The following is a 27,906-nucleotide window of genomic DNA, read 5'->3' as shown; positions in this document are numbered from 1 at the left end:
AAGGGTGGTTCACAGCTTCAGCAGCTGCAACTGCACTTGCAACACTCTGTAGGAGACCACAGATACTCAAGTGTAGCAGGTGCTGTAAAGCTGAAGTGTCAAGTTTGGGATGGGACCTGGAGACACAGGCTGTGCCTTTGGGAAAGATATTTCACAGTTGTAGGTCTTAATAAAAACCTTCTGGGATGCAGCAGGACAGGCAGAAGAGTCCAATGGGTACCATAACTGCAAAAATTTCTGTTACCGCTTTAGACCTTCCCAACAAAAGCATTGTTGAAGCAATGTGAATAAGCCATTTCTAAGGAGTTACATGACTGTGTACTTGAACATTTTTCCATCTACCATATGGGCAATTTAGTTTCATATTTGCTTTATGTAGTGTGGCATGTAGGATATGCAAGATTTTCCTTGAATGCTAAACACCTTATCTGTGCCACTCATAAAAATTGCAAGTAGCTTTCAATACACAGGTCTTACATTACACAAATAGGCATGATATTGTAAGTAGCCTTCACATTAGAAAAGAGTGGTGTTTCTATATTCAGTTGTAATGCAGCTATTTTTACTTCACTGTTGAGTATACATGCTTCCTTCATGTAGGTGCTTCATCATTCAAACAGTGAAATTAGTGTCAGCATGATTTTCCTGTGTTGTCGTAAGCATGGCACTGTTAATAGCAGTACAGAGTTTGGGTTTGAGTGGTTACACAACAATCTATGACACAGGAACCTTATAGGCACAATTTAAAGATTGTTCGGTCATTTATCTGTTCCTGCAAGAAAATTGTTATCTCTGGTCTGTGGAGGAAAAGGCAAGTTGAGTTTAGATTTTTAAGCACTTGCTTAGCTTTAAAACCAAAATAATCAGTTTTAGTGCATAAAGCAGCTGTAAGATAGATTTGTATCTCTGACATATTTCTTTGAAAATTCAGAGATTGTCACATAGGTTTGAAAACCTCATTGTCTTGTCTTTCACAGTCCAGTTTACTGATTGACAGAGTTTGACATACGGCCAGTAACTGTTTTCTATTACTAGCTGTCTAGGTGAGCATACAGTGTGCATTGTAATTGTCTGTGCACAGGATCAAAGATCAGAATACCTTAGCAGACAGTAGCTGAAACGCAAACACATGCAGAACAAACTCACAATATCACTGGCTGCAAATATGAACCTACAACCCACTACATTAAGGCCAGTGACATCCTTTTGTTATTGGTGTACAAGCAGACGTAGTCTTAGTAGACTCACCTAATCATCTCATTCTACAAAACCTCTCCCTTTGCATTCAACATCCCAGTAACAGGCTTGTCCACATGGTTCACCAGGAGTGATCCAGTACTTGCCAGAGTAAAATTACATCAACTTCAATCAGCTTTGAATCAGACCCTTCAAACTGCAGGCAATTGAGGCAGAAGTGGAACTCTTTTTTGTACACTGCCTACTGTAGCACAGAGATTTGGAGTAAAACTAGTGCTACAGAGGCAAATGAGGGAAGAGATTTCCTTCTGGCCACTGAATGTTGCATGAACTACATCATGTCTCTGAAAACACTTCTGCGCTGGAAGCTCTAAGACACTTCTGAAAAAAATCCATTCTTGCTTCCTAAAGGCCACTTTGCAAAAGTGGCTGCAGATTCCAATTATGGTGCTCTAGTGCCACACTAAAATAGCTGCTTTAGAAGAATAGCTGGAGGAAATTCTTTCAGGGTCTGAGACAGTTGCATAGATAAAGATAGGGCCAGGACCTTCAAGGTACCGGATATCTTTCTTCTAACAGATTAACAGGGCTGCAGTGTTCATTACACTTTAATGTAATTAATGCATTGCCTGAGACTACTGAGACTGCTCTACAAAGTCCTTAGTGCCATATTCAGAGATGCAAAAAGACTAAGGATTGGTTTATTTTATTCCCACATCTGGCACAGCCAGCTGGGAAAAACAAGACATGATTTTGACCTACTGCTCCCTAAATTACTTGTTTCATCAGCTCAGTGGGCAGTTTTCATATAGCCCCAGGCTGGAGAGGGTCAGCCAGGGAGATGGAGTGACTCATCTCCTGACATAGTCACTCTTTGTGGGATAAAAGTTAGCATCATCAGCAGGCAGCCAAGGTGAGCACACACTGTATCATGCAGCAGAAGGAAGGTTTAGTGGTGAAGGATGTTTTTCATAGCCTCCCACAAACCATTTTGCAGTCATCAAGACTGAATTGGAAAAATGGACCAGAAAATTTTTCTCTCCTGAGAGCAGCTCCTCAGAGTTAAGACCTGATGGCCAGAAGTCTGTGAAAAGCCAGTCCTCACCTGAGCAAAGAGAGGTACAGAGCAGTCTGGCTCTGCTGAGATCAGGGTTTTTTTCTCATATTCTCTTTTTTCTTGAAGCTGTTCCTTCTTTAACTTTTTATGTCAATACCTGTTTTGATCAGGAAAAGTCTTCCTGTAACATTAATGTTTCTCATTTCAGAGGTGACTCACACTGAATGTTGTGGCTGCCTGCATGCCAGGATCCTCCTTCCCATGAAGTTTCCAGATAGTGTTGTTCAGAACTGTACTGCAAACCCACAGCATCCTGGAGGGATGCTTCTTCATCAGGGGGCTTAACAAATTGCTTTGTAGTGTAACAGCATGATTTTTACATAGCAAATCAGGCCTGACTCACAAATTCATCACAGGAATGTGCTTCTGGACCTATACTACTACCTACAGAGTAAGGGGAAAGGTCACTGTCAGCAGAAGTATCATAGGCTGGTGGAGGTACTTCACGCTTTTCATCTTGCCTTTCAGGCACATATGGTAGAAGTGAGGAGATAGATCTTCCAAGGGGAAGCAAACTCCCAAACCAAAAACCAAATAATTAAGCATTAGAACCAGTAAGAAAGGTATGGTATGAATCTGATCAGGTCACAGAAAGATCTTAATCCTGGCCCATAAGGGAATGAAGTATGCCTTTCCTTTCAGCCAAAACAAGGTCATACATGAATCATGGTGTACAGGTATGAAGAGATGGATCAGTAGGTAGATAAACAGATGATATATTTATACACTTAGATTTAATGAAGTGAAATTGCTAAGTAAAACTAATCGACTGATAGCACCAATGTATCAGCTAAATACTATGGACTCAGTCTCCGTCTAGAGAAAATTGTTATGGTTCCGCTGGCAATTGTCAACTTGATGGTATTTCTAGCTGTAAACTCCACTGTCTCAGGTTCCCGTTAGAAAGGAGCACTGGATCCTCTAGCCTGACCAGCGTAGCAAGCACTATCACACTCCACTTTACAATCTAACCTCCTGTTGAGCTGGAGGGTGTTTTTAGAGACATCCTACCTTGAGTAATGATTCAAAGCACAGAGAATTCACAACATCCTTTGACTTGTCTTTAGTATTAAAATAGAAATAATTACAATTTATAAACTGAAACTTCTTTCTAGTCTGAATCTGCCTTCAACATCCAAGCACTGCCTGGGTTCAGACCTTACTATGTGGCTTGTGTACCTTTTCCTTGACAGCAATACTGGCTTACAGAATTTTTCATGCTAAGTCCTCTTGCAGCACCTTTTCTGCATCTCTATTCTCTTTCAATTTGCTGACAGTTGTTTAAGGCTAGGCACTATATCCATTCAGGTTTTCTTTTGCAGGACTGTTCTCAACCTAGATCTGTTTACAGATCTAACTTTCAACCCCATATATAGCTGGTTCACGCACCTGGAGGGGTGATGTGGGGACAAGAACAGAGACTTGGGATGAAAGAAAGGGAAAGGATCTGTATGTTGCCAAGAAGGTAGGTGGTCCCACATCCTTGCCTGCTAAAAAGAGTTATCAGTAATCTTCCCTCTGTGGACATACTTAAAATTAATTCACCTCTTAGTTTTCTCTTTGTTAAGTTAAAAAGACTCGCTTTCAGTCCTTCCTGAGAAGCACGTTTTCCATATCTCAGACATTATTTTAGATTCTTTTCTTGTATTCCCCAGTGTTCTTTTTGAAAATGTGACTGGAAGCACACACTGTCTTGCAATGGCAGAAAGAATTTACCCTCCTTGTCTCAGACCTTAGCATATTTCATACAGGCATGGGCAGTATGGACTTGCTTTAGCCCACCACACAAGACAACAAGCTTATCTCAGAAAACTGCCTACAGGCCCAGCATTTTGTGGCCAGTGTTTCATTATGCCAATAGCGATTTGCTTTTTCACTGTTTTGGGAATAGTTTCTTTTATCTCCTTCCACTTCTAGTCTTCCTGAAGCCTGTGTTGGTCACTGGGCCTGAAGTGGAAGGTTCAATGTTTTATTTCTGTGCCTTTTCCTCATTTTGGCTCTGAACCATGGATAAGCTCATGAACTTTGTAATTAAAACATCTAGCAGCAGCCAAGCATGTCATAACAGGCAGGTCAGAGCCACTCACGGTTCTCTGCCCAGACTTGCAAGATTGAGGAAGACCAGGACCTCATTGTCATGCTTGGAGCCGTTATAGCAAGGTGTGTCTCTCCCCATTGCCTGAACTTGCAGAAGTGAAGGTTGCACTGCAGCACATTCTGTATAAACACAGCCTGCTGTTTTGTTTTAAAGGGGATGTTAGGCAGAAGTGGAGAAATGTGCTAGTAAAACATGGAAAAGTAAATAGTTTTCAAATGCTGTCTGCCACTCACCAAGACTTAATTTAGTTCTCTGTATCAGTTCTATGAATGCATCGGGTTTTTTAGAAAATTGAGAGGCAGGTAAGGATGCAATACCAATGAAGCTGTTAAAATGTCAGTCTTTGCCAATCATTACCACATAGCTACCACAGACAAAAAGGAAGGTAATTGCATTATTTGCATAGTGCCTACTGTGAAGAATGATTTATAGATACTTCTGCATGCTGTGAGATTCACCCTGTTCTTCTCTAGGCTAAGCTTCCAATACTGGGGCACTACAGACTCCAGTAAACTTATGTTGGGATGTTTATGAGATCAGATTGGACTGTGAATCTAGAGATTCAGTATCTCCTCCAAGAAACATTTGAGAAAAACACTGCAAACAGAAATACATTGCACAGTCTACACAGTGGGTTTTAAAATGTTCATTGATTCTAGCATACATAATAACAAAGTGTCTGCAGTACCTTTTCTGAATACTGGGTATGAAAAGAGATGAGGGTTTGCTGTCGTATCTGTAGAAAAGTCGTCTGGAATAGGTTAACCTATCCTAAACTCACCTGTGAACTTCAGGAGACACTTCAACGAATAAGAACACCTTTAGGTTGGTTAGGTTGCCTCATTGTGTCTGTGATTTGCTCTCCAGTAAACAGCCACTGTGGGTACCCTAAAGTGGTTATCCATGTGCAGGCAGGAGGTATCCACTAGGCAGTATCACATGTAGAATCTGTTTGCAGGGCATCCAGGAAAGTTACTCTATGTTACCTTTTAAAATAGCTAAGCATGAGTAGCCTCTCTGAGAATTTGTAAGTAATTCTCTGGTACAAAAATGCTCTGAAACAAACCAAATATTATTTCCTTGTGAGTTCATGATATAGTGCCACCTAATCCTCTTGTCAGGTAGAGAAGATCCTGTGTGCACTTCCCATGATGTGTCTACTACCATCATATGTAGGGGCTTTGTTCTTAGTCAAGATGCAGAGAGAACAGGTAAGAATAATGGTAGCAAGTCATGACTGCTCCAAAGAGTCCCTGGGGAAACAGACAAGATAGAATTACAGAGAAAATAAGAAAGCTTAGTAGGGGAGTGTGATTTAGAGTTTTGCGCAAGAAAGCCCATCCAACCATCCTGTATGGAGGAAGGAGGAAGAAATTAACTCTTTTGACTGTATCTGCTTGTCCAGTATTACATCAGAGACAATACATTTCCTGCCTGACTAGGTTGTTACTCAGCTTCTGTCCTGGAAAATGAGGTTATACTCACTTTGATTTTGATTATATTTAAGCACCAGAGTGAGCTCCACTATTGTTACCCCATTACACCTGTAATTTTGGCAATACTCCTGTTATAGGGACAAGGACATGAACGATGATGCAATGTATTTCATGATGTGGTTGAAGGACACTTCATAAGTTATTACGAAGCATGTTTAAATTGAGGCTGTGTCTTGTCACTTACTGGTTGCAAAGACTTTGCATTGTTGTTATCACCCCATTTGCTTTGGAAAAAAAATGCAATTAAAGTATCTGGCCTAAGTTAAAGTAAATTAAACTAAATTAAACTAAACTAAAACTAAAACTAAATTTAAACTAAATTAAAATTTAATTAAAACTAAAACTAAATTTAAACTAAATTAAAACTAAATTAAAGTATCTGGCCCTAAAGTTAAGGAATTGTTTATGATCTGTGCTCCAGAGTTCATGACAGCACCTCTAATGAACCTGTAATGATGTGCAAATGGCAAAGCAGATATCTCCCCTGCCCTATTTATGGAGTATAAACATATCTCCCCTATTTATGGAGTATAAACAGCTAAGGTCTTTGCACCTAGTAGTCACATACAGCAGAATGCCACAAAGGGGCTGATGGCACTGTCTCCTAATAGAAGTTAGTGTAAACTACTTCTTATCACTTATTATTGTAATCTGGTTGTCCCAACCTAAATCTGTTTATGCAAAGAGTGGTTAAAACACATACTGAGAGATACAGAAGATGTGCACGTAAGGAAGGAGACAGGAGCTTGTTGAAGCTGAGATAAACCTCAGAGTTGTATCCACAGGATGGTGAACAGATTCACACACCTCTGCATGTACCCAGTTGCTGGGAGTAGATGTTTTGTCTGAGGCATGTGCAAAAAATAACTGACTTGTCTACCTATAGTAAGTATGTCCACTCACAGCTGCTGCCTTTAGATAATGATAAAGCCAAAACAATATGATGGACATAGCTGTGTTTCTAGAAGTTGCGTGCACCATTACTCTTCCGTTCCTTGAACTACTCTCAGTCATCAGCCTGAACTGAATCTCACAGCAGAACCAAAGCAATCTGCAAAGATTGTTATAAAATGTTTCTAACACCTCTTGGATTATTGCTTGAGCAGCTGCATGTGATAAAATTATGGAATCTTATATAGTGTAGGAGCTGAAGTTGTAATGCTGCATGCAACAGGCAATCATTTGATCTTGTCTTTGAATTGGTGCCTGCACATTAATCTTAATAATACTTAATACCAACCCAAATGCAAAGACTAAAGTCAGGTGGTATGATTTTAATTTTGCAAATCAGCCCCTACCTGTGATAACTGAAATGTTTAGCAAGTAAACTTCCTTTGTTTGTTTGTCTGTTTTTTTCCATTGTATTCAAGAAACACATGCATGTTGTCTTAACACAGCCTGTCAGTCTTGTGAGTGGTTGGTGGACCTTGGAAAATATTATTTTTTTTAATGCAGAAAATGCTGTGGAAAGCCACTTTGGGTCTAGGTTCTGCACTCCAAGTGCCCCAGAGAGGCTAAAGAAAAAATGTACTGGCTAAGATCTGGGTAGTACTGGAGAGCCTGAGAGCCATTCCAGTCCCATTCCCCACGGGTTATCTGGTTAGTGAGACAACAGATTTTAACGTTCTCACTGAGGGCACAAATTGCTGTTTTTACCAATTTGGTGGAGAACATCAAATTCAGCATATGCCCCAGAGGTCCCCTGCTGCCTGTCTCTCTGCCTGGTTGTCACCCTGCAGTCTTAACACTACTAGAGACCTGTGAAGGTGATTCAGAGCTGTGAATCAGGCGATTCATCTGCTCCACATTAAAATGCCTTCTAAATAATTCAATTAACAGAAAATAGAGGGACATAGACTGCTGCTGAAACAGCAGGAAAGACTCAATGGTAAAATCAAACTGAGGGAAAATAGGTGTGTGAACAAGATTCACATCCATTCACAGGACCAAAGGACATGTTGGTGTAACTAAGCATCTGTATCTCAGAGCCAAAATTCAAACTTGAAGAGTCCACAGGCCGAAAGGAGCATCTGAAGGGCCTTCAACAGATCCCAGCCCAAGGCTGAGAGGATTTTCAACCCCAGGAAGTGATATCTGGGGAAATGTGCATGCATGAAAATAGATGCTGTTTGAAGAGCTCTTTCCTGCACTCCCACCACACAACTATGCACTTTCATATGGTAAGCCTCTTTAAAAACAGAGATTGTGAAGAACCAACTGCAGTTAATGTTTAAAGAAGCAGTTCCATCCCAAAGTTTGTTAGAATAAAGCTTCTTGACCTGTACCTCAATGATTTTAAATAGATAGGTCTGGATTGCTTGGTGGTAGTTTGCCTCATTTGAACGTTGTGGGTTTTTATATAAATGACAAGTCAAGTATCCCAGAAGAGAGGTAAATAAGCTGTACTTGCAAAATAGAGATTTCTATCCTATAATACACTGCTCAAGAGTTAATGGATCGGGGCAAAGGTCTAATTGAGCTGGGGCCTCCAAAGCAATGCCATAAGACAATCATGTATCATATAGAATAGGGAAATGAACTAGAAGCAGGGAGACTGTTGTGGCTGTATGCAGCATTAAGAAACAAAAAAACGGGTGTTAGAAATTTGGGAAGGGATTCAGAAAAGAACAGCAAAAATCACCTGAATTCAATAAAAATCACATTACTGTGAGGTTGTTTGAGAAGTATGATCCGTTTCATGAATTGACTTGATGTCATTTCCTAGAGAGTCACCTGGAGAAGGGATCACAGACCATTCTTCTCTGTAGCAACACAAGCTGAATGAAGAAGACAATGGCTAGGAGCCAGAGCTAGAGTAATTCAGACCAGAAACAGAAGTGGAAAGGTTTATAGAGAGTGAGTCACAGTTCATTGAAAAACGTGGCAGTTCTTCCCGTATTTGCAGGCTTTAAAAAAAAAAAAAAAAAAAAAAAAAAAAAAAAAAAGAGAGAGAGAGAGAAATACTATCATTCAGTTCATATTTGCTGAAATTCAGTAGCTACACATGAGATCAGAGTAGACGATCTCTGTGATGTGGTTAGGTCCTTAGGAATGACCTGTGGTGGGATGTAATGGTAAGCTTTACACCTTTACAACAACTTGCTAGCTTAAGCACTTATTCATTTGTGTAGAAATGACATTTATGACTTGAGCACAAGTATTGTAAGGAAAAATACAGAATCTGCTATGTTCTGTTCAGTTATTGTAGTAAAAGCCTGTCTTCTGGAAGGAAGAAATAGTGAGGGACGGCAAGTTGCAGAGCTGCAAAGACATGATGAAGAAAAGCATGAAGCAGAAATTATTCCCAGACCACCAGATGCAGTTCTGAATATTTCTACAGAAAAATCAATCTAATTTCTGATAAAATAACCAAAAATACTCTTATGAAATCTAAGGTATGAGTTGGAAAGCAAAATGGTTTCTCTTTTTATACCCAATGCAGTACTTGACAGTGTTAAATTACAGCATTAAGCATACATACAAAAGGTTCCAACAGCAGTAACATGAGCAAAAAAATTCACTGTTCAGTGAGCTAGGTGGTAAGAGGTCAACAAGTTTCCTTGTTTGCATCTCACAGTAACATTTTACATCTCACAGTAACATTGTACATCCAAAAGCATTGTACCGTCAGTCCATCAGAGTGTATGTGACCCAGAAGACTGGTTCTGGGGAAAGCAAATGTTCAGAGCAGCTTGGAGGGTCATTCTGAGGGTCCTTGTACACTGCCAGGGATGGATCTTGAAACCAGTTTCCCATCTCTCTCAAATAAAAGCCTCATTTTTCCCCACTGAGTGTAATAAAGGCCATTTGTTTGTCCTTCTTCGAGGTTCACTCAGAGCTTCTGCTCGTTTTGGTGACCAGTGTTGGCTGTATAAACCCCAGAACCAAACAGCATCACAGCTTATGGAAAGAGGAGAAGGCAGAGAGGCCCTTCTGTGACTAGCTCCCAGTGGGGAAACTCAGACCTCTCCCCACAGTCCTGCTGTTTGTCAGCAAGCCCTAACTTAGACTTACCAGCATGGCAGCAGAGGGTCAGAGACTCAGAAATTGCCCTGGACCCTCATCCGGCATATTTACATACATACATACATTTATTCATTTATTTCCCTTGCAGTTGTCTTTTCCTTCATGCAACATCTGCCATCTTTAGTAGAGTAAAGAAGAGAGATGAGTCTGTGAGCAAGGAAGACATATCTCAGCCTGTCACTCCCCTAGGTTCAGACACTATCCTCCAGAGCAGTAGCTAGCACCACAGTCTCATTTCCAGACAGCAGATGAAAAGCAGAAGGTCAGGAACAGATTAAGGTCAGCAGATCAGGCTGGAAGAAACAGTGAAACTTAAAAGCTTATTTCCATAGCTGTCCTTAGGGAATAACTAAGCTGGGACTTGCAGGAGAACTAACTTGCTCTCTACAGCATCACTGACCTCTTCACCCAACTACACAGTGGTCATAATTTCACATCCTAACGCCTCATCTCCCCCATGTGCTGAATGAGGGATTTTCAAACTACGTTTTGCAAGACATTTCACATTTTTTGGAAAGGGGAGGCTAAGCCACAGATGGCAAGGATGAGTAAGACAAACCAGCAGGACAGAGGCCAGTGAAAATGTAATGTTATCATGGACCACTTTTAGTGTGATCTTCATCCCAACTGCTCCCTGTAGCATACGTTTCAGCCTTTACATTATAGTAAGCCAAAGCCCATGACCACCAGTGGGAAGAGGCTGGTTGAGTTAAATGGTCTTTGCCTGAGAAGCCTTGCAATAGTGATCCCTCTCTACAAGTAAATGCCAAGACATCTGATCTATGACACTTGCAAGGGTGACAGTTCTGCTTCAGGAGCACAACAGTGCAAGAAGAAAGCCACCTTCTTCCCTATTTCCAACATGGACTAATGAGCCTATGGTTTCCATTACAGCTGGAGAGATATACCGAAATTGCAAACTGTCAGGGGACTGATGCCCCTGGGAAGCTCGAGAGTGTGACATGCCTTTAATATTTGTCGGTGTGGAGTGTGAGGAAAGCCCTAGTCCAGGTTTTGTAACTACAGTTGGCATCTGTTACAGCACCACACCATAAAATAGGAGAGCAAAAGGTCTGCAAGGCTTCCGTGTGTGTCACTGTCAGCTGGTCTCAAACAGAACATCCTTTGTAAGTCACATTTTAGCCCTAGTCTTTACAGGATCACCTGTCCTCAAATAACTAGGAGCCTTTTGCTTTCCTGTTTGATGAAAATTACTTTTGGTGACAGAGCCATCACTGCCTCATGTTATTCACCAGGAGAGTGTGGTTATGAATAATCTCTGAGCAGCACAGTATGTGTGCACCAGGAACTTGCCAGAGACAGCGGGTATTCACAGAACATGTATTTTCCTATCAAACTGTTGCACATCACCCACAGAGAGCTAGTGGCTCCTTGATCCAGCACAGCAATGAGCTGATCAGGCTGCTAAGGCAGGGTTCACAATTACTCTCCTCTGGGAAGTCTTTCTGTCCTGCTCCCTGTCCCACGCTTCTGTGCAAGAACTACTCAGTCCTCCTTCTTCACAGCGAGTTAGTCATCTCAAGAAGGCAAAGACTAGGCGCTGCCTCAGTCCAAGGTCAACCCTCAACCAAAGCCACAAGCCATACTACCATGGTGCAACACACAGAGAACATCCTCTGGTCACATAAGAGTGTCAAGAAAGAAGCAACTAATTTAAGGATGCTTTGAAAGGGCCATTCATCTCTGTGGTGTGCACATCAGGTCACAGCATTTTATTCTGAGAGCCTCAACTCCCATGTCTTCCTGTTCCCCCCTCTCTACAGCCTGCAGCATTGGTACTCTGTCTTCTTGTTTTTCTCTGCCTACTGCACTGCTTGTTTTCCAGTCACATTTTCCCTCTCAGGCCCAGCCCAGAGAAAGAGGGAGCTCCTAAGGCACGTGTACTTAAGCTCTTTACCAAATCAGGGTCCTAATGTAGATATCAGTGGTAAAAAAGTATTTTCACATACATGAAACCTGGGATCAGGTATCACACAGTGGTCAAGAGGCATTAAAAGCATTTAAATTAATTTAAATCTCTCAGTGGAACTGACAAGAGCTAGTGAATCTAATGTGGAGCCTTTTTTGCATGTTTCTGCACATATAGGCATTTCAATACTCTGAAAAGTATGGCTTCTGGTATTTGCTTAATGTGTTCCAGTGGGTTGCCCATGTGCTATGATAAGGAGGAACTGTGTTATCATTACAATACTCTCAATTAAGTTTATTGCAAAATTTTGTGACTGTTTTGCCAATTATTAGGCCTAGCATAAAGATGAACCAATAACGAAAAAGATCAGTACATGGATAAGCACTGGGGATAGAAACAAGTAAGTCAGATTATACATAATCGACATCAACTCCACTGACCCCAACAACACCACATGACCAACAATGGGTGGAACAAATGGTGAAATGCAGTCTCCCATAGAAGGGACAGGAGACAACCAAGTCAACAAGCCAAATACTGAATCTCTACACAGCCCACGTTTACAAGAGCCAGACCTGACCAGAGCCCAGTCCCAGGGAGGCAGGAGGTTCTTCCCCAACAGCAAACCCTGCAAAGTGCATCCACCTCACAGACAGACACTGCCCCTTCCTGCAAGTGGTCCCAGCTTTTATCCCTAAGTGGGACACATGACCTTTGTTTACTTAATGCAGACACCTGGGGCTCATTTACCCAATGGCTCTCCCTGCCAGGCCGGCTGCACCCTGGAGGGAAGCTTAAAGGCAAACTCACCCCCCCTTTCTGAAGGGCTGTGGGAATCACCCATACGTCAGCCTTAATTGGGGGCTTGAGATTGAAACCGCAGCATTTCACTCATCCCCTTGACATATGGGTGGACCACAGCTCTCACAATCTGTAAGTGTGATATCTTTATCTTGTATTTGGCTACAGACACTGCCACAGTCATCTCAGCTGTTTCTTCACTGTTGTGGTCCTTTTCACTGGAAGATCAGTGTTACTGTGGATCTGAAGCTCATGTCATCTGCTCAGCACAGTTCAGTGTCAACTTGTATTCCAGCCTGTATGCTGCCCATTCAGGTCAAATACATTTGTCACAGGAGTGATTTCATATTTCCTGTGGTGCCACGCAAGATCTAGAAGACAAAACCTCAGACCATCATTATTCCCGCAAATAACATTTATTTGCGGGGACATGTTCCCATTTTTTCTGCCCAGGCTTCATGATTAGGATGGTGTTATCTTTCCTACAGCTATTACTTCAGCTGGCTCAGGGGGGCCACTCAGCCCTTGGACCCATACTTTTGGCCATTACTAAAGTTGGTGGATCCAAATCCTTTGTCTCCATGAACAGTAGTGACTTGGGGTGGATCCCCCTTCCTCACCATTGTTTTCAAAACTGGCAATATTAATAGCTGTGCTACTTTATCATTGGGTTGAATAACTAAATCTTGTTCACCATTATTCAGCAGGATTACTTTGATCTCTCCCTGGTAGTCTGCATCAACCACTCCTCCCATTACATGAACGCCTTTTAGGGCTAGGTTTGAGTGAGCAGTTATTAAGCCGAAGTGTCTTGGGGGAATTTGGATTCCTACCCCGGTGTTAATAACCATTGTCTGGCCTTGATTTATCTTTACCAGTTCTAATGCATAAAGATCTAGCCCAGCAGCCTCTGGAGTGGCCCAGTAGGGGGCCATTGCACCTGGAAACATATCCCAGTAGGTTAAAGTTTCAGTTACCGTTAGAGGCTTTATTTGCAGATTGGGCATAGTCATACGCAACAAGGGTGTCTCCATCTTCCCGATGGGTCTATTGTTGAGGGTGTGGAGCACATCCATGAGGTTAGATCTCCATCGGGATAGGTTTCCATTTCCCAGCTTTTTTAACTGCTCCTTTAAAAGCCCATTCATTCGTTTAACTAATCCTGCAGCCTGTGGATAGTATGGGATATGGAAGATCCATTGAATGTTATGCTGCTCTGCATATTGCTGTACAAACTTATTTCGGAAATGGGACCCATTATCAGTTTGTATTTGTAAGGGGATGCCATAGTATAGGATCATTATATCTATGGTAGAGGTAGTACTATGGTGCATGCTTTTCTGCAGGGATAAGTAATCAAGTATCCTGAATATGTGTCAACTGCAGTGCAGATGTATTTGCACACTCAGTCCTGGGGTAAAGGGCCAATTTAGTCCATCTGTCAGATTTGTCCTGGCAATTTCCCTCTTCCCAATTCTCCTTGTATGATATTTGGTACCAGGCACTTATGAGTATGCTGGCACACAGGGCATTGGGCAATTATTGTTTTGATCATATCCAGTGACATAACTATGCCACGCTCTTGGGACCACTTGTAAGTGGCCTTTTCCCCAAGATGCCCACATTGCTGGTGTGCCCATCCTGCCAAGCCTTCATGATCTCCTTCCTGAGGGAACGCCAGTCTGGCTTGGGATATCTTTGCCCGGTTATCAGTGACAGAATTGTAAAGATGCTCAAGTGAATTTATATTACTATGAACATCTACATGGAATACTATCACCTTGGTTCTTTGAACCGATTCCCAAATATCTCTCCATATTGCCTTTCCCCAGACGATTTTAGAATAAATTTTCCAATCTTTGGCTACCCATGTTGGCAGCCAAGTAGCCAATCCATTTGCCACTGACCAAGAATCGGTGTATAGGTGTCATTCCCCTAAATCCTCTTGTTTTAAAGCCATATATGCTGCATATAACTCAGCATATTGGCTACTTTCCCCTTCTCCTGCGGTCTCCAGAAATTTCCCTGAATGAAGATGATAAGCCACTGCCTTCCAAAACCTTTTCCCTCCTATATATTTAGCTGACCCATCTGTAAACCATGTGTGTTCCCTTTCAAGAGGAAGCAGCTGATCCAGGGTCTTCCCCCACTGCCCAGGGGATTCCTGTTCAACTATAGGATCAGGCTTTATCTCTTGATCCTACATGGGGGCAGCCACTACTTGCTCATGGAGGGCAGCAACACCACCAGGTCCCACCTTTGCTCTGTCCTGGTGTGCAAGGTTTAATCCTTGCTGGGATGAGAGAGCACATTGCCGCTGCCTCTCCCCAACCTGCGCCGGTCGGGTTGGAAGTTAAACACAGACCCCGGCTAAAATAACAAGAAATTTAATACAACAGAGTGATAGAACAATCTGAATAACAACAGTATCAATGGTCACAACAATAAACAGCAATAACAGTGAACAAGGCAAAAGATATACAGAGAAATACCTCTAAATGATCAAGGAGCAAACCCACCACGTGTATGGCAAAAACCCAAACCAGAAGCGAAAGTAAAAAGGCTCCACCCCTGGACCTGACGTCAGCATGGTATGAATAACCCGGCTGGAGATCCCTTCCCCCTCTGGCTGAACCAGGACACCTGGATGTACCATTTCCATGGGTTTGTACTGCTTCAATTTGTTTTCCACCCAGTCCTGTAATAATCAGACTGACCTTTAAATTTCTTCGGATTTCCATAAATCAAGGAGGCCTCTGCTCCAGTATCTACTAGAGCCTTTACTATTTGAGAGGACCAGTTTTTCCAGAATATTTGTAGCTCCACATGGGGTTGTCGGTCCTCCCGCACCCAATGTACCAGAGCTTGGCCAATATTTCAATATGGATTACAGTACCTACTGTCTCTTGAGGGGTACAGGTCAGAATACTGCTGCCATTTGTGGTTCTTCCCCGGAACAACCGAACTGCTCCCGGAGGGCCCATCTTGAGCAAAGGTGGAATCCCGCTGAGGATCCAGAGGGGGTGCTGTAGGCTGAACAGTTTCTGACAAGTGTGCTTGATAATTCTGCACTTTGCTATGGGGTTTCTGTAACCCTCTCTGTTTGTACAACCTCCATAATTCACTGATGTCAAGACCATCAATTTTAGTGAGAGACCAGCTTTCAAGAAATCTTTAAAAAATTGTCCTTGAGACAGCTGACATCTAGTATTTTTACCATGTTGGGTGTCTTGGTTCTGTGTATACTCCCAGGGGACCTGTTGACCTCAGAATTCTCAATAGCCCTGACGCTCCCGGGGAGTCCATTCTCCAAGGTCACCTAGCTGATGCATTTTCTCAAGTACATCTCTAACGGGATTTCCTGTTTCACTCAGTAAGAGAGTTACAAGAACATTCTTATAAGCCAGTGGAGCAGTCCTAATGATTGCATTTCTGGTAGGCACAGACAACTGAAGTTGCATCAATACATCCACATGGCCTACATTCATGAATGGCCAGCTTCATTCCTTCTTCCTTCAATCCCTGTATAACAACCCGCAGAGTATACCATAGCTGGTCCAAAACTGGCCAGGAATTCTCTAGGGGGTATTTTGCCTTGCACCCCACAGCAGCTAAAGCCAAAAGATTAGTACTGTCATCATTAGTCCTAAACGCTTCCTGCGCCAGAGGGTCTGAGCTCAGTTACAAACTTTCTGCAGTCAAAATTATCTAGGCTAACCCCTAATCTCCCTGATCATATAAATGTATCATCCAAGCAAGCAGGGTCTCTCCTGGTCTCTGACTGAACCGTGCAAGAATATTACTGATTTCTTGCTGTGTGAAATCTTCCACTGTAGGTCTATTTACTGGTGGCTCACCCTCAGAAAATTCCACCTTCCTCCTGATGACTGGTCTCACATCTGCAGAGTCATCTGAGACACTGGCCCCATCAGACTCTGCAGGGTACCAGATATCATCATCCGAGTCGTCAGGGTTACAGTGTACATCCACCTGTATAACCTCTGAGTGGACCTTCTTATGACTACATTGTCCCCGTCTCTTCCCACGTTTACATTGGGCAACTTGTACTGTATCCTTCTCAGGTACAGTTTGAGAATGTCTAGTTTATCAGTAAGGAGCTTGTTTATAGATTCTAATGTCATAATCTGAGCTCACATACAGGAACGTTCAGCTAGTAAGTGATCTTTTTGCTGGTTCTGTTTCTTATATGCTGTTAACAGGATCTATCCCCATCTCTTGAAGGTTACAGCATCCTGTGCCTTACTGGAGAATTTTTGGATATTTTCTAATACATCCTGTGGTTCAGTCTCCGCCAACCACTTTCCCACTGTTCACATGCTCCCCCAAATCTAATCCATTCAAGAGCCAGTGAACTATACACAGGATTTTCCCAACCAGCAACTTCAGACAGGGCCATCCTCATCACCAGTTTTGTTTTGCCAATTATTAGGCCTAGCATAAAGGACACAGCCAACATAAAGATGAACCAATAACCAAACTGTATTTGATACAAAAGGATCAGTACATTGGTCAGCACTGGGGGTACAAATAAATCAGTCAGATTATACATAATTGACATCAATCCTACTGACCCCAGCAATGACACCACATGACCAACAATGGGTGGAACAAATGGTGAAATGCAGTCTCTCATAGAAGGGACAGGAGACAACCGAGTCAACAAGCCAAACACATAAGACCAAGGAAGCCACCTACTGAATCTCTACACAGCCCACATTTATAAAAGCCAGACCTGACTGGAGCCCAGTCCCAGGGACACCCTTCCCCAACATCAAACCCTACAAAGTGCATCCACCTCACAGACAGACACTCCTGCAAGTGGTCCCAGCTTTTATCCCTAAATGGGACACCTGACCTTTGCTTACTTAATGTGGGACACCTGGGGCTCATTTACCCAATGGCTCTCCCTGCAAGTCCAGCTGCACCGTGGAGGGAAGCCTAAAGGCAAACTCACCTCCCCTTTGTGAAGGGCTGTGGGAATCACCCATATGTCAACCTTAATTTGGGGCTTGGGGTTGAAACCCCAGCATTTCAGTGACATTGCTGGGAATGTTGGGAGGCCTGGTCCTAGAAAGTTAAAGAACCACCCACCTTTTCTGTTTCCATAAACTGAGCAATGATAAATTGCAGAGGTGGCCTTGACTTCTTACTGTATAATATGTTAACTGCTCAGAAAATATTAACCCTCCTAACTCAGACACTTTTAAAGTCTAGAGGAACCAACAAGATTGCTCATCATGTAAATTCTCAGCTGTTTACAGAAGGGGTTCTCATGGAAAGGTAGTAATGATAGAATAAAATACACAACCGTGCTCATTAAGAAAACTGGACACATAGCAGTTGGCTATAATTCAAAAGTAATAATTGCAAGCTAGCATGGCCTTCACATTTTGCCAATACATTCCCATCACTGGTAAAGTGCTTGTTACAAATTATCACATCCAAATTTAGTCATAAACAAATTTTCCAATTTATTAAATAAAGATAAGCAAAAACAGCACTGGACAGACCAGGAACCCCTGCTCTATCTGGCCCACACCAACCGGTTTCCCTCCTCAGTATTTATTCTCCCTCTTCTCATACATAGTTATACCCTCTAATACATATTTATAGGATTTGTGGGAAAAGGGTGGGTTTATGGAGATCTTTCTCGTGCATGCTCTCCTTGTCTGTTGGGGTCTTTTTCGGCCCTCTCTGGTGGTCGTGGGATGAAGTAAACACTCTTCCTCGGCCTGCCCTTTTGGTGACCCCGAACTTCGAGCATGCGACTTACAAACAACTTCTTCTTGGGCCCGGATAACTGTAAACAACACTGAACAGAACCAGTTGGACCGCCCTTTAGAACACGGAGTCAGGATGGCTTTGCAAAAAAACAAAGAGAGCTATTTACACATTGCGTTACCCTGCCCCTCAAACCTGCAGTTATACAAAAACAGTTCAATCAAAAATACGTATAAAAAGAGCAATATTTTAAACTTATTTTACACTGTGCAAAACCATATGCTGAGGTAGGTGAAAATGGACTGAAAAGTCCTAACATTATTTTATAATAACACGAATCATTTAAACCTATTTCACAGTGCTGTAGTGCAATGTGATTACTAGTATCTCATGCAGTATTTTACAAGGATATTCCTACCAAAATATGTTCCAGATTTTGACAACTTTGATTATTTTGAGAAGTACTTGACAAGGTTTCAACTTCACTGTGCTTATTTTGCGTGCTTTTGAGCACTGCCATTTCGAACAATCAAGGCTCTTTAGGAGGGCATTTCCCTCAGCATTTTGTACCTAAATATTGCTGGGTATTCTCTGTTTATGATATTACTAAGGACTAAGCCAGTGTTGCTAGGCTGGGGCATAATAAACTTCTATTGTGCTTTTGATCAAAGAGAGCTGACAGTGCCTTCTAACTTGAAAATCCTCTTCATCTGCAATATTACAATAAGAAAAAAAGAAAATAATCTGCAGTTTCAAGCAAACTCTGTTTCTGACCAAAAGGGCAAAAATGACAACTGTGCTGTGGCTTTGTCCAGACAAGTTAAAGCAGAGGCGTATTGACTTTTCTGTTGTTCTTTGCCCGAAGTTCTACTCCACGAACATGTTGGCTTTAACTTGACAGTATTGTCACAGGGGGAGAAGCAGAAGCAGTGCCAGAGAAGTGGGCTGGTAGTGGTGCTTTCGCACAGCTGGGATGATTTTCTTGTGAATCACCCAGCTCATGAATGAAAGTACCCATCCCCAACTCAGGAGGTGGGGAGGCAGAATGAAAGACAAGGAGATCCTTGCTACTGCCTCACACACTGGAAACATTTTGTGAATGATTTTAACTACTTGATGACTGTAGGAATGGGGATTTTCTTTAATCGTAAGGGGTTTATGTGCTAGTGCGTTCACATTTGTTCATTTTTCATGGGTGTTGGCACAGAGGCAAGCTACACATTGAGGACTTTGGAGATGACTCCCCTGAGGAAATTACTGTGCTCTATGCACACATTTGTCTTTCAATTGTTCAGTAAGGAGATGTCTCAGAAGTTTTTTTCCTGCTTATGGCTCTAATGGCCATGGCCCTGGGACAGCAGAAGAGCAGAAGCAGTGCACAGTGCTTGGTCTCACCCATTATTTCCCCTTTCTGTGTGCCCTCTGCAATTCCCTGCTCCCTGGTGACCTGGAATCAAAGCAATGCTGAACAGAAGAGGCTGTTTTTTATCTGTGTTTTTCTCTGGTGTAAGTAACAGAATAAATTTTGGAGAAACAGAGAACTGGTCTTGGACACAACATTTCAGCTCAAAACCTTCAGATCATCATTATACTTTAGTGTAAGGCAGAAGAGGGGAGAAGGTGGTCCAGGAGCTGAAGTAATTTTTTTTTTTTTTTTTGATACTTGTACAGTCTCATCTTGCAGCAGAGGCTCTCTGCTGCAACTGTCACTTCATCATCAGCATGTCAGAGAGGAGATGAGGGGTAAGAGGATTTATTCACTCACTACAGACTATCAGGTGAGAATCAGGATCCTCTGCATATAACACTCGTATTTGGGTTTAGTACTGAACAGTTCCTTACCAGTGCCAGTGTTGAGTACTACCGAACTACCACAAGCCCTTTGTGCACGCATACATGCAGGAAACAGAGAGAGTTGAAATTCACAGAAATGTCACACAAATATTTATATTTAAACTGTACATCAAGATCCAATCAATTAAGCAAAAAATATTTCATTATTACAAATGCATTTTTGTTAATAAAAATGTGTATCACTGTAACAAAAACTATTTTCCTTGTCCCCCAAAAAGAATTTTTAAAAAGCTTTCATAAAAGTAGAAGAAAGCTGAATTGGCAAGAAAGTGTTCATTTAAAAATGCTAGTAAAATACAGAGGGAGAGGTAAATATCTATGCACAGTATTCTACAATTTATGTTACTAAGGCCCTTGTTCAGTAAAAGGCTTAAGACTGCTTAGCACAGAAACAAAAAATAACAAAACCAACCTAAATCAAAATTGAAGATTCCTGCCAACAGTGGTGAACATGGAATTGTCCCCCAAAAAGATCTGTCTAGAGGCTTGGACTGATGAAAGGAAGTGGAAGAAAAAGGGTAATATATAAATATAAGGAGAACAATACATCAGATGTTCTTGTGGATATCTCACAGTGTTCAAGGTGGTGGTATAATTTGCAAAATATTATAGAAGCAAACTACTCTGTATTCTAAGGCAAACATGAAGCAAGATTTTAGCTGTTTTCCTTAGAATAATTATTGAAATATTTCCTGTGTAGGAATTGAACTATCAGGAAGGAAATAAGAAAGTCCAAAAATATACCAGGAAACAGCTTCTGAACTTCTTTTTGCATACATTTGCTGAAGCGTGGATACTTAGGTGAATTAAAACCTTTGGTTCACTGGATTGAGCTTAGATGTTCCTATTTAAAAATAGAAATTGAGAAATGTCCTAAGAGCACTTTCTTACTTCTGTAAGAACATTTACTAGCTTGAAACAGAAATATTTTTTTTCCATCCATGTAAGTTGTTTTCTGTCAGTTTGTTTGTCCGGTTCAAAGGCACATCTGATGGGATTTTGTTGAAGCATCATTTGATTTTGTATTTCCTTTTAGCAAAAGAATGATTGAAACATTTGTGCTAAAGTCAGCTCTAGTATATAAGCTTTGCATATGCAAACAGACAGGAGAGCAGGAAACTCTTAGCTGGACTTCCCTAATCCAAAAGGCTACAGATAAAAATTTGCCAATTAAATTTTGTTTTGCAAACCTTTAGCTGTGAATTCTGTTGCAATACACTGATACTGAAGCTTCTGGCTTCAAAGGAGTCTTTTGGTCCCGAAGCAGCAGAGGGAGCTATGCCGACATAATTAGCTGTATTCCCGGGCTTCTGCCACTGTGAATAGAAACTTTTGTGTGCTGCCTTTTCCTGACATCTGTAAAGATTAATATGTCAGAAATATACTGAACTGTGACACCAGCCTCAGGGAAGGAGGAGAACATGTGTCTGAGAAGTAACCAACAAGATGAAAAAGCAAAAGAAGATACAAGACACCAAAAAACCTAAAAGACCTTGCAGTTCGGTGGGATACAAGTTTTAGGGCACTTTGACATTTTGGAAAATTGCATTTTTCATTTCAAGAATGTGGGGAATTCCAGTCATTACTTTGGGAGCGCAGAGTGGCTTTTTTCCCATCATCTACATCTTCCTACATCTTCATCCTGACAAGGGCACACTCACAAAGATTTTTGCCATCTCCTCAAAACATATGTCTGTACCCCAGTGACTACTCTGAGGTGTAAGCATGCATTGACAGTAAGACACATGCTTAAACCCATGACTGAATAAATGAAGAGCTTAGTTGCTTACACTTAAGCATATGTTCAAGCCTTTTATAATTATCCTTGAAGAGACTCACTTGTAGACCTGTTAATGCCAAGCAGTAAACCCTTTGGGTGCTAAATATCTGTAAAATCTTGTGATTTTTACATGTAGCTGCATGACAAAAAAGAACTAATTTTTCTGCACTGTTCACATGACTTTACATGTGCATGACTTTAAATGTGCGTGACTTTATATGTGTGTGCGTGTTTCTGTGTGTATGGATATATACATGTATAAATATAAATTCTCATGAAGCTATGCATCAACTTACACGTTCCTCTTCCTTACTTCCTACTCTCCCATTTTGAGTCCAGCAATCACCACGGGAAATGCAAACATAGTCTCAGAGGTCACTAGAGAATTTTTGGTTCTCAGTTCAGGGGAGTGAAACTGCCCAAGACAAAGCAAAAACTAAAGAAAACATAGCCCTCTGGAAAGCTATAAACTCAGTCTCCATTCCTAGCCCATCAGAGATCCTGAGCCTAAATATCCAAGTTTTCAAAATTATTACATTGGGGAAGAGGAATGTACTCACCCACAGGCATCCATTTGAGCCTGTAGTCTGTCCATTCTTTCAACTTTTCATTGCTGCCAGAAAGTTAATATGGTGGGAGAGAGGAAGAAGAAGAGGTGTTAGGAAAAGCTAAGCTTCTCCTTTAATGTTGCAGTTGCAAAAGTTGGGGTGAGCAGGGAAAATGCAAAACATTTTGGGGCTTCTTGCAGGACAAGTTGTTGTGCTTTGGTCTCAGGACACTTTATCCAGTCAACATTTCTCATCTGATGCAGGGCAGGACACACAGCAGCAGGGACCTCCCAGGCTCTGGAGCTCCACTTCAGGATACTCCTAATTTCTAGTGCCCAGTGCCTGGATCTTTAAGGGAGTGGTGTGTTTAATAGCAGCTCTTCCCTTATCCAGTCCAATATTTTTTTGTGTAGATAATGGCTTCAATGGGACACTGCTTCTGTCTGTTTATCCAGAAGTCTGCCAGACACCTTCAAAGTTTCTACTGTGTGCTTGTTTTCAAAAGTGGGGCTCGGATAAGATAAATTAAGTTTTAATCCTCAATACACATGTATTTAGCAGTCAAATAATGCAGCATTTACTGTGTTAAAGCAAAGATCAAGATTTAATAATGATGCTTGTTGAGAAAGCATTTAACATCAAAATATGTATCTCTAATAAAAAAATACAAGGCAAGCTTATATATATGGAAAATATTTGACTCGTTGAATTTCAAGTACTTCTTACAAAGGTTTAAAAGAAACACCAGATAAACTGAATCTTTGTATAGAATTACAGAAACATTTGTTTGTCGTTTTGTTCAGTCAGAGCATTTTATTATTAAATTATTTGCTCTCTTTACTTAGTACACAAAGAAGTCAAAAAATAACAGAAAGGTCAGTAGTAAAGGAAGGTTCTCAAGCTGTCTAGAAAATAGTTGTTTTCTGAAGCATTTCCCTGACTTCTCTGCGTGTCCAGGGCAGGATGAAGAACTTTAGCACTGCAGGCAGGAAGAGCGGCAGTGAGCACATGAGGGCCCAGGTAACCATAAGAGCATGGTTATTTTGATCCCCCTGGAGAGAACAGGTTTCAGCACCTGGAAGTATCTGGGCCTGTGCAGTGCTGGATCTCCTTTCTTCTCCAATATTGTCCTTGATCATTGTTCATACAGGTACTGAAATGAAAGGAGTTAAAGGCTGCCTCATGCTTTGCATGGGAACTGATGTGAGGCCAGTAAACAGTTCATGAATGCTCTTCCATTATCATAATGGGCCTGAGGATAAGATGGTTAAAGGATCGGCTGCTTTATTAGATTGGTAAATCCATGCTTGCACTCTTGGTTTTCCTCATCATCACTTTGTGAATTCACGTTAACTAAGGGTGAAACCTCCTGAAACCACAAAGTCTGGAGCTCCAAACAGGTTTCCGGCAGTGGGAATCATGTCTCCAAACTCATCTCCCAGACGCATCACTCTTTAGTGGAAGCCTTCTCAGGCTGTGAGAATCAAATGCCATGCTCCTTAATGAAGGCTCAGATACTCCCTGCTCAGCAAGAGACAAGATAAAGGAAAGAGCCTTTCACTGTTAGAAACATACGGCTTTTGGTATTTTGTAGACTCTTTCTTCCCCTCCTCCTCGTTATGCTATCTATTTTTTCTGACTCCATTTATTGTGAATGAATACAACAGTTTAAACACTCTCTGGCTCATTGATCTTATAAATTTTCAATTTATTTTTTAAAAATTATGGATACTTTTCAGCATCAGAATAATAGAAAGGGAATCACAAACAAGTCCACTGCAAAAGACTGCAGCCTAAAGTCAGCAATAATAGAGGATTAAGCAGAGAAGCTTTGTGGGAGGACAATAAAAAGGTGTGTGGCACAAAGACTATGAGAAAGAAAGACTCCAGGAGAGAAAGTTAGAGGCAAGTAAAAACTAACTTCCTTTTTGTACTATTTCGCCCAGGTTGTGGTTTTGTTATAAGAACTATGCAAGGAGCAGTGATTTCAGTGTGCTTCACCAGACTGCTTTCTTAATTTGAATATGGTCCTTGATTGCTCCTGACCAGAGTATGAAGTTTGTACTAACCTTGTACTCTTTCAGAAACTGTCTTCTGCTCTTCTGCCCCAGCTATTCTGTCTATTGCTCTATCAGGGCTGGTGTTAAGGTTGTGTCCTTTCTCTACCTACCTTATCCTGGGAAGGATGGGAAGTCTGAGCAGTCTTATAATAAAATTTAATTTCCTCTGGTGAAAAAGGAAGATGCCTGACATTTGCATATATCTAAGTACATTTTAAAGAGGGGTAATATACTTTAGACAACATTAGAGCAAGGGATGAACCTGTCTGTGCTGGTGGGACTGGCAGGATCCCTTTGCATTTCTAGATATTCATATGGTTTTTAAATACTTTGTAAATATATATTAATAAATAAATAAATATATATATATATAAATATTTTTTATGAGGCAAACACATGTGAAACTTTAGTGCATTGTAACAAATGTTTTGGTTTTGGATTCCCTGATTTTTTGAGAAAATAGAAATGATCTATACAACAGAAGGACTGATCAGTGCAGTTCACTTGAAACATGCCCTTCAGTTGTCCCAAATAGTTACCACTGTGGAAAATGTCTGAAGCACTGACACAGCTCATTACAGCTGGGACCGAGTCCCCCTCAAAATCCCTACCATCTAGTCAATAAACGAGAGATAAAACCAACCGCAAATGTCAACATCCATTACAGAAATAGACAAAGAAAAATAGTTAAGGAAGACATAGCTATGACTAATTGTTAATCATGAATGATAAAGGCTTATGGGGCTTTTGGGAAGTGGCTATATTCCTTAACCATCCATGTATATACAGTTCTGGACATGGAATGGAGGTAAGGAGGAAGGGTTCCCTCCTCCACTGTGATAAAATGTCAGCAAACCCCATTTTGATGAATATCCATGTTTTATATACCAAACATTGTCTATGCTTATTGAGACCTGTATTTTCTGTCCTGGGGTGAGGCAAGCATTGGAGCTTGGAGCCCTTTGTTTCTATAGATCCTGTCAAAATCTGTCAAATCTGGAAAGCCGCTCTCTGAGTAAAATGAAAGCTACAATTTTCAAGTGGTAACTGAAACTAGTAGAAGGAGTAACGTGTTCTTGAGCTTGTGATGACATTGCCAGCACTGGTAGTACTGGTGTATCAAAATGGCAGAAGCTGAATGAGGATTTTCTTCCTTCTTCAGAGCATATCTCCTTTGAGGTGACCTTTGCTAGGACAGAGGTTAGTTACACTAGGCAAATAGCTCAGCACCTCCTTCAGAGTGTGAAAACACCAGTGTACAAATATGAATCAGTTTTGAGGTCAAACATTAATATACTTCGCACAATAACACAAAACAAAAAATTGAGTTCATTCTTCACAGTTTACACATAACTGGTCTGATGCAAATGTAAGCATGAGGATGAGTGTTTGTGTTAATGAACTTCAAGGATACTCTGCCATATTTACATGATGGAAATTGAGGCAGCATCCTTTGAGACTGCTTGGAAACTTGTTGGCACAAATTTGTTCTCTTTCTGTAATTCTTAGTCACCATGAATCATTGACTTCTTTTGACAACCTCCAGCCTTACCTATGAAGAGATTTGTTTGTAAGCTCTTAAAACTATGTGTGGATGGAGAAAAAGTCACTTATTTTTGTTAACCACCAGACAGCTAGACTGCACTCACAATGCATAAGCAAGCAAAACTTTCAGTGTTAAAGTTTGGCTACATTCTAATATAAACATAATCTATCCTCCAAGGCTGCATTTTCGGGGAAAACTGGGATCATGCCACACAGCATCCCTAGTTATCATCTTCTTTTTATCTAGGCTTCTCAGTTGGGAATAAATCACTTTCATTAAATCACAGATTTGCCATTTTTATTAGAAAAACAATGAACTACTGTTCTGTGCTTTGCTACACGCAATGATTTCCTAGCACTGAATGTGAAATAAAAGCATTATTTTTCAAATGGGTTATAAAATGCTGGAGTTGCTAATAGCAGTTAGGTGGGGGCCAGTTTCCCTGATTTTCGAGTTTAGTCACTTTGATCTGCTATATTTGCAAGGACTATGTTTACACTTCCTATGTAGATTGCAGGGTAGTGTTAAAGTAACAGATCAATTTGAAGCCAACTAACCAGAAACTGACAGTTCTCCAACCATGGAAACACAATATAACACAGGCAGCCCTGAGAAACCAGATAGATATTTTTAAAGCCTGCAGTTCAGGCTGCTCTGGCAAGGCTGTTTCCATACCACTATGCAGTTCTCAATAACGATCTATTTCTGTGCTTTTCAGCCAAGGTGCCATGTTTTGAAGGAAGAATAAGGATGCTCCTATTTAATGAATGTTGTCAGGGTTTCTGGGAGAAGTGCTTGCTAGGTTTCTCCTGCTCCCATTGAATTTGCGTCTCCTAAAGCTGTCTTATTGTGATTTAAATGCTGGGACAAATTTTGGCTGATGCATTGATGCAGGCAATCTTATGCTTATTATGAGGCTGAGGCAGCGGGGAAAGCTTGCGAAACTTTCAAAAACAAATGCAAACATTTGAGAACACAGTGAAGATACGTCACTGCATGGTTTGTTTCTCTTCTCCATAAGTATTTGGTATGCAAGTATTTCCACAAACATGAGCTCTCCTTTGGAAATCCTCCTTTTGCTTATAATTGACTTAACTACTGATATACAGGGTGAGATCAAAGATCTGTCAAGCCAATTAGCTTTACTTTCAGTCACTATATTTTAGTGAAAGGAATGGTAACATAAACACATGCTATTTCCAGAATTAAAGCCAAAGCCATATCCCACAACAGGGCTATGCCTGCTGATCCTGGATATGTTCTCAAAAGATACAGTAATAGGTTAAACTAGTCCCTTAAATGTTTTTGAAGGCTTGTGACTTTTTTGTCCCCCATTCCCTTTCATCTGCCATTTAAGGAAATCAGGAGTGATCAGGGGGTTTATGTCCCTTACATGTCTTGAAGTTTTCATTGTGGCATCACCCTGATGGCTAGGAATTATCTCTAACACTCCTGCCCCGTCTAATGAGCTAATGTGGCACTACTGTTTCACATGATGAGCTTCCCCTTCTTTCCAGGTCCTCTCCAGTCACAAGAAGGCCCTTAGCTATTCCAGGAAGCAACATAAACATGCCGAGCAAGACTGAGAGTGAAGGAAGAACACTTTGAGGAGTGTTGACCAAGGCTGAGTCAGCTGTGAGACCAGGAATTCACATTTGCTCTCCCTGACAGATGAAAAAATACTCAGAAAGAGACTGGTGCTTGGGGGGGG

The 27,906-nt window shown here is 41.3% G+C and overlaps 1 protein-coding gene across 5 annotated transcripts in view; it reads left to right on the top strand.

Annotated features, from left to right (window-relative positions):
- NRG1 (neuregulin 1) overlaps window positions 1–27,906 on the top strand; it is a 497,547-nt gene that overhangs the window by 232,367 nt on the left and 237,274 nt on the right. The window lies entirely within an intron of this gene.

Source organism: Athene cunicularia, assembly GCF_003259725.1.
Source record: "Athene cunicularia isolate RWA chromosome Z unlocalized genomic scaffold, athCun1 chrZ_part2, whole genome shotgun sequence".
In the NCBI taxonomy this organism is placed as follows: Eukaryota; Metazoa; Chordata; class Aves; order Strigiformes; family Strigidae; genus Athene; species Athene cunicularia.
Note: the sequence above shows the minus strand (reverse complement) of the source record. Positions and strands in the feature narration are given on the sequence as shown.